The following is an 8,953-nucleotide window of genomic DNA, read 5'->3' on the forward strand; positions in this document are numbered from 1 at the left end:
GAAAGCCCAACTGATGCCAACGCCACCTCCAGCCACCTCTTTGTTGTGGTGAAACTCCTCTGCAGGTAAGGGGGGGGGAAATTTCCTGCACATTGTCATCGTCTCCATGCAGGGCTCCTTCTGATGTCGTAGGTGCAAAGTGACCTCCCATAAAGGAAGGCACGGAAATCCATACCCCTTCTTTCTTGTCGAATTCTCAAGTATTTTCAAGAAAAACCCTGCTGAGAGGGGGGGAAATCTCTCCACCCCCCAAACTTTTTGTGTAGGCATAATGTTTCACAAAGCTCCTTAAAGGCTCCCTCACTTTGTGCTTTTTATACACATACTGCCATAACCAGTGTTCTATTCCCAGGGTTTCGGAGTGAAATCACTGACTAAAACCCAGTATTTCAACTCTAAATCACACTATTTATCGAAATACACAGCATTTAGCAAAAAGCAATTTGTTAAAATGATCAGGGAGTATTTTTTCTTTGCTGTGAAATTATCAGATTAAGTTCCGGGAAAGGCACCAAACTTCGGCCTAATGGCAGTACAAGAGACAACAAGGAGAATGTATCATAGAGACAAAAAACAGCTCACCAATTTTCTAACAGTCATTCAGCGTCTGGCAAAGTTTTTAACAAGGCAGAAATCAGGTTTCGGGAAGGGCATCTTGGAGCACCCCAACTCTAACACAGCGTCCATGAAGCAATATCGAAACACCACCCTGAAATCCTTTGCTTTTATATTAGCTGGGAGTGGCCTCAAATCCCCAAGAGGTAAAGCTGCAAGCTTATTTCCTTTTGCCACACAAGTTCTGTTGTCATCTCAATAACCTCCTGTATCTCGCATCTAAAAGTGGTTCATCCCCTCTAATGTCTTCTTTATCCTCCTACTGGGATCACCCCCCATTGGTATATCAGCTCCCTGTAGTGGTTCCTCAGGTTCCTTCAGGTCACTTTCTCCCTCACTCTCACTCTCAGCATCAGCTGGCAACCCCACTGGCCCAGGGTATCCAGAGGGCCTGGCTCATCCTCCTCAGAATCTGACATTACCAGAGGTGGACAGTGAGCGCTCACAACAATCACCCTCCCTGGGGATGCCATTTCCCCCTCCCAAGACTTCATTTCTGAGGAAAGAAGAGCGCTGGAGCGTCAATGGATTTCCTCTCTGCCCTGGTTCTTTTCAGCCTCAGCTTTTCTCCTGAAAGCCTGCAGATCACTTCTCTGGTTGAGCTCCGCCACAGTTTGGTTCTGGGAGAGACCCTTGGAGAGCCAAAGAGGGGAGTTCTGAGGACAAGGGGTTTCCCCTTTGCCTTCTCTCCCAAAAATGCTTCTCGGGTGTGGACACTTCTTCAGCACAAGACACGCCCATGCGCCTCATGCCTTGTGATGGCCTTCTGAAGAGTACTGTAGCAGCAACTACCAGTATCCACATTTCTTTTACCATTATTTCATTCTGACCCATGTGGCCCAATATGGTGTTAAAAGTTAACATTTCAGAAATGTTACCATAGCTGTGGAGGTCTCCTCGTGCAACACTTTGCCACAGCTTCAGAGCAAACCTCTGGCTTCCTAGAGGCAAGACTGGAGGCTCCGAAGCCATAGAGGGAGTGTTTTTGGATGTGCGTCTGTACAGAGCTCCTCTTTGAAAGAACATCTGCAGGTGTGGGGGAGAGGAGATTTTCCTGCACATCATCCTAGCTGTGGAGGAAAGGCACACTGAATGGCACCCGTGAATCAGCTGTTTCGTGGATGGTGGGATGGCCTGCTGTGGCCCTTCCAGAAGCTGGCACAAAGGGCCGCTTGCCCTCCCCCCGCCTCATGCCAGTAGATGGGGAAAAAAATAAGACCTCTCTGAAAATAAGACCAAGCGCTTATTTCGAAGATCAAAAGAAAATAAGGCCCGATCTTATTTTTCAGGAAAAACAGTACTAATTAAAATGCATTTGTAAGCAAAATACTCATAATGCTTTCACAATCATTCATAGACATGCCGAAATTGTGTCCAAGAATTAAAATATACAATTAAGGGAGGAGAAGAAAGCAAATCTTAAGCTTATTTCAAATAGGTAGCCTATAAATGGAGTATGGTAATTATCTTTCATTTTGGCAACAATTTTAAATTGGTTAATACAAAAATCTCAATATTTGATTAGATGTATTTTATATGCTATCTTTCTACATCACCCATAGAGAGAAAAACAAAGAATAGTAACAAAGAGAATAAAATCAGTATGAAATGATTTCTCAAGATACACAATAATGTATCAAAGTTTTTCAGGTTTGTTTCAGGTTTCATAAATAAAGCACCTATTCTAAAAAGGCCCTTTTTGTGATTATCTGCCTCACTTAATTTGTCAAAGGTACTTTGAGAGAAGCCTTATACACAGATCACTAGAATCCAATAGGTAAATATTAGGAAGAGATGTTTCTAAGTTACTAAGCCATTTAGTGCTAGTAAATTGAACACTAGTACTTTGAACTGGGTTTGGAAATGGACTATAGACACACTGCAAAGCAACAGCATAATATATTTTGCACCTGTCAACGCAGCTGGCATAGATTATTTGAATGAACTTTAGTTTTTACACTGTTTCCAAAGACACCATTGCAGATAAATCTTTGTAATTGTCCATAAGATGTTATGAGAACATGAAAATTTTTTACAAAATAAGCTGGTCACAAGTTCTAATTTTATTTCAATAAACAACAGTAAAAGCCCCTGAGACCTTTAAGCCTATAATGTTAATAATAGATCCAAAAGTACTTCCATACCATCTACATAATCTTTTAAGTGGAATGAAATACTTTTCCTGTACATGCAGAATATTTTCTAGAACGGATCTGAATAGTATTTCAGAATAAATAAGAATGAATATTCTTAACCACAAGCATGATTATCAGAAATACTGAATCATTTTCCCATTATTTCAGCACATATTTATGTTGTGGTGCAGTAGTCCATGTTACTGATTGTGAACAGCAGAATGAAGGAGCATTCATCTCAAGGGTGGGTGGGTTGATTTACACAGATGGTAAAACCTTCTTGGCCTACTTAGAACTATTCATATACCTGATCTCTATATGAATATTAGTCTCAAACTGAAATTACCAAACTTCCCCCCAAAATGGATTTATGTATGGCTAAATAACAATTTCAAATGAAAATATAATGCAATAATCCAACACACTTAGATTAGGACTTTGGACAACAATCTTGAAAAGAGCTCAACTAAGGAAACAGCAGGTTAAGTGCAGTTCTACCTGTCATCAACCCTAAACTATCTTTTCTGGTCCAATCTGGCAGAGTTAACATGTCATTTATAACCTCATTTTCTTCTGCCAGATGAAACACTGCCAACATTGCGTGACATTTTTACATCATGCCATGTGGCACACAATTACCAGTATCTATCATATAAAAAAAACAGAAACAAAATCTCCTTGCACCCTATTCTACAGCTAACCAAATTTCTATGTGTGATTTACTCTAATATACAGGCCAAGATGAATAATAAGGCAAAGAGCGAAAAACAAAAAAATACAGAATGTTTGTCAGCAACAGGACCGGAAACTTTTCATTTGGGACAAGAGATAAATAAGTGGTTCTTATATATAGACATATGTATTCCTAAATAATACATATGTATGTATTTCAGGGGAAGTGACTTTTCCCTATTCTCAGTATAGAAAGAAACAGCAACTTTCAATCTGGAATTTCTGGAACCAGATAAAGGACCACCTCAAACACCAGTCAATTACCATTATACATCTGTGACATCTGCAATTATTTTCAGTCAGCATGTTCCAAAAGTAATGGCTTGTGTGAGGCATAGAAGCAAGTGAGCGCTAATAAATTCTTCTACAACACTTCTGTCTTCCAGGTATATTAATTACATAATTCATTACAATATAATTTAATATAATTGCATTAAGTATTCACTGTGGCAAACTTGAGAGAGCGTTTTGTCTAAACCACTTAGAAATATCTAATGCTGTTATCAACCTTCACCCAACCCCACGATTGGTGTTATTTTTCTCATTCTCAAAAATCTGGCCATTTTTAGCCAGAGTGCACTTCTTTTCCTTTTAAAATTTTTTTCAAGTCGTTTCACTTTTAAAAGTTAAATAATAATTTTAACAGTGGCCAAAGTCAAGCAAGAAAAAGAAAGCTATTTAATATATTCAACAGAAATATATACTGTACTGTATATATAAACATTTTATTCCGTCTCAAGAGCCAGCCAAAAGACACATGTTTTGCACCAAACTAGGCTAACCGGCTTCTCTGAACTTAAGGCGCAGTTTTTAAATACACTTTTGCTCCTAGCACAACACCGTCTATCAGAATGATGCTGGCAATAACTATTTCCGTAAGCTCTAGAAAACACCGTTTATGCTTTCTTTCTTTCTTTTTTTTTTCACCCCCTCAGCAGCCTGTAGAAATGTACGCAAACGCTCACGGGCGGAGGCGCGCGCGCGCGCTCCCGCTAACCACCGCCTCTTCCTTTAAAAAAAAAAAGGCTGACAATGCTGCAGACCAGAAAATTCGGGGAGTTACTAGCGCTAGGATAGCTATGAATTACCCTACTTCGGCCCACAAACGCATTTAAGCACCGTATACGATGGAGGGAACGCGTTATGAGGGACCAGCCCACAAGCACGGAGAAGTAGTAATGACAGAAGCGGCAGCCATGGCTCCAGCTGCAGCCGCGCCAAAGGTGACAGGCTGAGAGCGTCAGAAAGCTTTGGGGACCGCTGCCTCCGGAGGCGACCGTTCCAGAGAACGCAAGCCCTTTTTCGCGGAGGCTGAGAGAAGGCGTGTCGAGAGCCGAGGCGGCTTCGTGCCCGTTCTAGGAAAGCGAACCGGCTGCAGCCACCTCCATTACGAGGAAAGGCAATGCAAGAAAGGGGGGTGGGAAGCAGGAGGAGTGTTCTCTCTTCCCTCTCAAACGCGCCGGGGGGGGGGGGGACATAGCGGAGCAAAACGACCCCCGCTCAGCATATTAGGACCCCCAAGAAGGGTCGATTGCGGGTTGCCCCACAGTAGACTGTGCACTGACCCAGGTCCGCACACGTATAGGCGCTGGTGAGCACGCACACACGGACACGCATACACACACACACACACACACACACACACACACACACACACACACAAATGCACAGATAATATAACACGCGCCGACGTCCATCCGTCCATCGCAACCATCTATAGACCGGGTTGGGGCTGAAGGGGGGCGGACATATACGGTCGCCTCTACCTCAGAAAAACAGCCCTATTTGCAGCAAGGAGCGCGTTTGACAGACACGTATATATCTATATATGGCAGAAGGAAGCGAAAGAGAAAATCTCGGAGCAGCGTTAAAAGCAACGACCCGCGGCTCTTTTTATTCCCGCCACCTCTTCCCCCCGCTACCCTTCACCTCAGCGCGATATTAACCAAGGGTGTCATCACGTAATTGCCGCCGCCGCCGCCTTCATTCCCCCCTCCCCGGACCCGAATCTGCGGTAGCGACACTGGCAGTTTCTTTCCTTCTCTTTACCTTTCCTCAGCGGAAGAGAGACAGAGACGACTGCTGACAAGACGGGCTGTCCTTTCCAGGCTGCTCAGCCACCCGCTGCCAGTGAGCGGCGCCCCGAGTTCCAACCCCGTTCCAACAGCTACGGTATCAGTCGGGTTTGGACGACACCCCTTCCCCTCAGTTCAGTCGCTCCCCTTTCCCTCGCCTCTTTCCCCCCTCCCTCCCTCCCTCCCTCAAGCCCGTCAGTATGTCGGTTTGTCGAGTCGCCTCCGGGATTGGTGGAAACGCCATTCACGTGACGGGAGTCGGGCGAGAGAAACGGGTAGACACGCGGTGCGGTCGTGAGCATTAGCGAGGCGAAGGGAGGTGAGGAGCATTCGGAGCAAAGGCCCGACGTCACAATTGTCCGTTCTCAGCGTTTCTAGGGGTTCCGCGGGCGGTGCTTTGAACTCGGTTCTTAATATAGCCACCGACCAGAAGGAGAAGGAGAAAAAAAAAAGAATAACGGGCACGGTTACGATTACGGAGGGCGGAGAAAGTGTCAGTGCGCAGGCGTCGAGGTCGTCGTCTCTTCTTGGGTGGTGCGACTAGAACTTTCTCGAAATACCGGCGGCGGGGGCAGGGGGCTTCTGTAAAAAGAGGTGTAGAGGGGGAGAGAAGACTCTACGGATTTGGCTCGCCCGGGTGACTCGAATAGGTACCGAAGAACGTTTGAGGAGTCGGTCATTCGGGTTACTCCCTTCCCGAGGGAAGGGCTTCGGGAAGGACGGTGGCGCAGTGAATTTTTAATAAACACCGAGCACGCATGCGTGGCTGGTTGAGGAGCTCTGCTGCATCCTAATAAAACAGCCATCCGGGAGCAGGTGTTAAACCACATTCGGGGTCTGTTTTCTTTTTTTCTTTGTACTTGTTGCAGACTCCCCCCCCCCCCGGCCAAGGATGGATGCGTGAAATACACGAGTGGAGCTCAGTGCACTGTTGACATGTCAGTGTAGGCCGACTCTCCATGGGATCGGTTGGATTGTCTTGAATAACAAGTGTCGCCAAACCAACCGGATTTCTCTTGGAAGCTTTTGAGTGAGATGCCGACGTTACAGGTCCGAAAGGCTGCATGGAACATTCCTGCGTGGTTTAAAAATCGTGATCTCTACCTGTCTCTGCTTGAATATAGAAAAAATGGGCTTTAGAATTAAGGTGTAAATCAAAATACTGTTATGCTGGTAAGTTAACAAGTACCATATTATTAAGTTTAGTCTTAAGTTTAAAATGATTGATGGGATACCCCGTGATTGGCCTAGGCTACAACTGTAAACGCAGATTTAAGAAATTACCGTTAGTATTAAATTAAGAGCCTTTTGCCTATTTAGGATAAATCTATAGTAAGAATATTTTACTTTTTGAACCATTCTAAATAGGTACTATATTTAGAATCTGAAAAGGTGGTGTATACAGCATTATTTGTTTACAGATAGATCTATAGGCAATAGATATATATTAAGATTGTTCTGTTTCAGCATTCAGGAATACAAGTAGATACTTGGGAAACTCAGCTTCTTTGAATTTTCTAGCAAATTTTTAATTGCAATAGTAGACATTATTTATGGGATTAACTGTATTGCTGCCAGCTAGTGGTCGTTTAGGGTTTTTTGGCCCTGCAAATAATATGTGCTTTCAAGTAACCTTTAATTCTTGGTGATGCTTGGACAAGTAGTTTCTAAGCTTGCCACTGCCATCTTTCCAGGAATAAGAGCACAACTGGCCCAAAATCACCCAACTGGCTTTGCGTTTAAAGCAGAATTCTCCAAATTCCATATTGGAATTCTCCAAATTTGTAGCTTGATGCCTTAATACAAAACTGCCTCTCTTATGTACCCTAGATACTTAAAAAATAACGATGTTTGTTCACATGACAGTAAAAAAAGCAAATCTCCAATAACAAAAATTAAATATTATCTTGGTCTGAATAATTCTTAAATATAAAATTTTATGGAGTTTTTCTAAAGGGATCTTACTGGGAAGAATGCATTGCCATAATTTCATGAAAAAAGAGCCTAAATATCAACATGATTCACTCAATAGAAGTCTGATGGCAGAAATATTATGTAAGATTCTTATTATTATTTTTTTGCAGTAGGACTTTCACTTACATTCAGTACATGAATTCTCTTAATTTTCTGCCAGAGGATTCCTCAATTTTCCAAAAGATTTTTATGAGAAAAGGAGATGTCCCACAGAATATTATTCAAGACATTATTTTTTTCTTTAACAGATTTAGTAATGTTATTTTGGAGAATGAGAAATACATATTATGCTGAATAATTGGATCTATCAGTTTACATATTTTTTTAAAAAAATTGTGAAATTATTTTATTATATCCATATGTTAATCCCCTTTTTCTAAATCTTCATAATATGTGTGTGAGGGGTTCTCATCCACCCCACATGCAGAGTATTCTCTAATTATGTTGTGTAGAGAATGCATAAAAAAGTATAGTTCACCATAATACACATTTGACCATAACAATAAAGAATTGTCATGTCCACGTGCAATGAAGTAGAATACAGTGGAACCCCGACATAAGAGCTGCTCTACTTAAGAGCAACTCGAGATAAGAGCTGGGAGGGGAGAGATATTTTTGTTCTACTTACAAGCCCAAATTCGAGATACAAGCGCCAAGGAGCTGTCTCCTGAAGCCAAACGCTAACTTCCGCGTTCGGCTTCAGGAGACAGCTGCGAAGCGGCGCGCGTGTTTTAAAAGGTTGCAGCCGGCCTGGGGGGTGCTTGCAGCTTTCTTTCTTGCTCTTTTTCTTTCTCTCTTTTACCTTCCCTTCCTCTATTTCTTCTTTTCTTTCTCCTTCCCACCTTCTTCCCTCCCTCCCTCCTTTCACTCATTCCTCTCTTACTCTCCCCTTTCATAAGTTTCCTTGCTTCCTTCCTCTGTTCCTGTCCCTTCCCCCTTTCTTTCTTTCTTTCTTTCTTGCTCTTTTTCTTTCTCTCTTTTACCTTCCCTTCCTCTATTTCTTCTTTTCTTTCTCCTTCCCACCTTCTTCCCTCCCTCCCTCCCTTCACTCATTCCTCTCTTACTCTCCCCTTTCATAAGTTTCCTTGCTTCCTTCCTCTGTTCCTGTCCCTTCCCCCTTTCTTTCTTTCTTGCTCTTTTTCTTTCTCTCTTTTACCTTCCCTTCCTCTATTTCTTCTTTTCTTTCTCCTTCCCACCTTCTTCCCTCCCTCCCTCCCTTCACTCATTCCTCTCTTACTCTCCCCTTTCATAAGTTTCCTTGCTTCCTTCCTCTGTTCCTGTCCCTTCCCTCTTTCCTTCCTTCCTTCCCACCCTCCGTCCATTCATTCACCCATTCCTCTCTTGATCGCTTAAAGCCAGTCCCTGGTGCAAAAAGGGTTGGGGACCTCTGTCCTACAGGATTGGGTGGCAGAGAAGTTGAAC

The 8,953-nt window shown here is 43.1% G+C and overlaps 1 protein-coding gene across 4 annotated transcripts in view; it reads right to left on the reverse strand.

The window, feature by feature from the left end:
• ANKRD12 (ankyrin repeat domain 12) overlaps nt 1-6,009 on the reverse strand; it is a 65,287-nt gene extending 59,278 nt beyond the window's left edge. For 2 of the 4 annotated variants that reach the window (XM_070747544.1, XM_070747541.1), the window contains exon 1: nt 5,532-5,739. The gene's annotated coding sequence lies outside the window, so the exon portion shown is untranslated. Of the gene's footprint in view, nt 1-5,531 lie in introns of all 4 variants that reach the window. The other 2 variants (XM_070747542.1, XM_070747543.1) reach the window with 2 other exon arrangements.
• Between the last annotated feature and the right edge of the window lie 2,944 nt (nt 6,010-8,953).

This window comes from Erythrolamprus reginae, chromosome 3, assembly GCF_031021105.1.
Source record: "Erythrolamprus reginae isolate rEryReg1 chromosome 3, rEryReg1.hap1, whole genome shotgun sequence".
Lineage (NCBI taxonomy): Eukaryota > Metazoa > Chordata > Lepidosauria > Squamata > Dipsadidae > Erythrolamprus > Erythrolamprus reginae.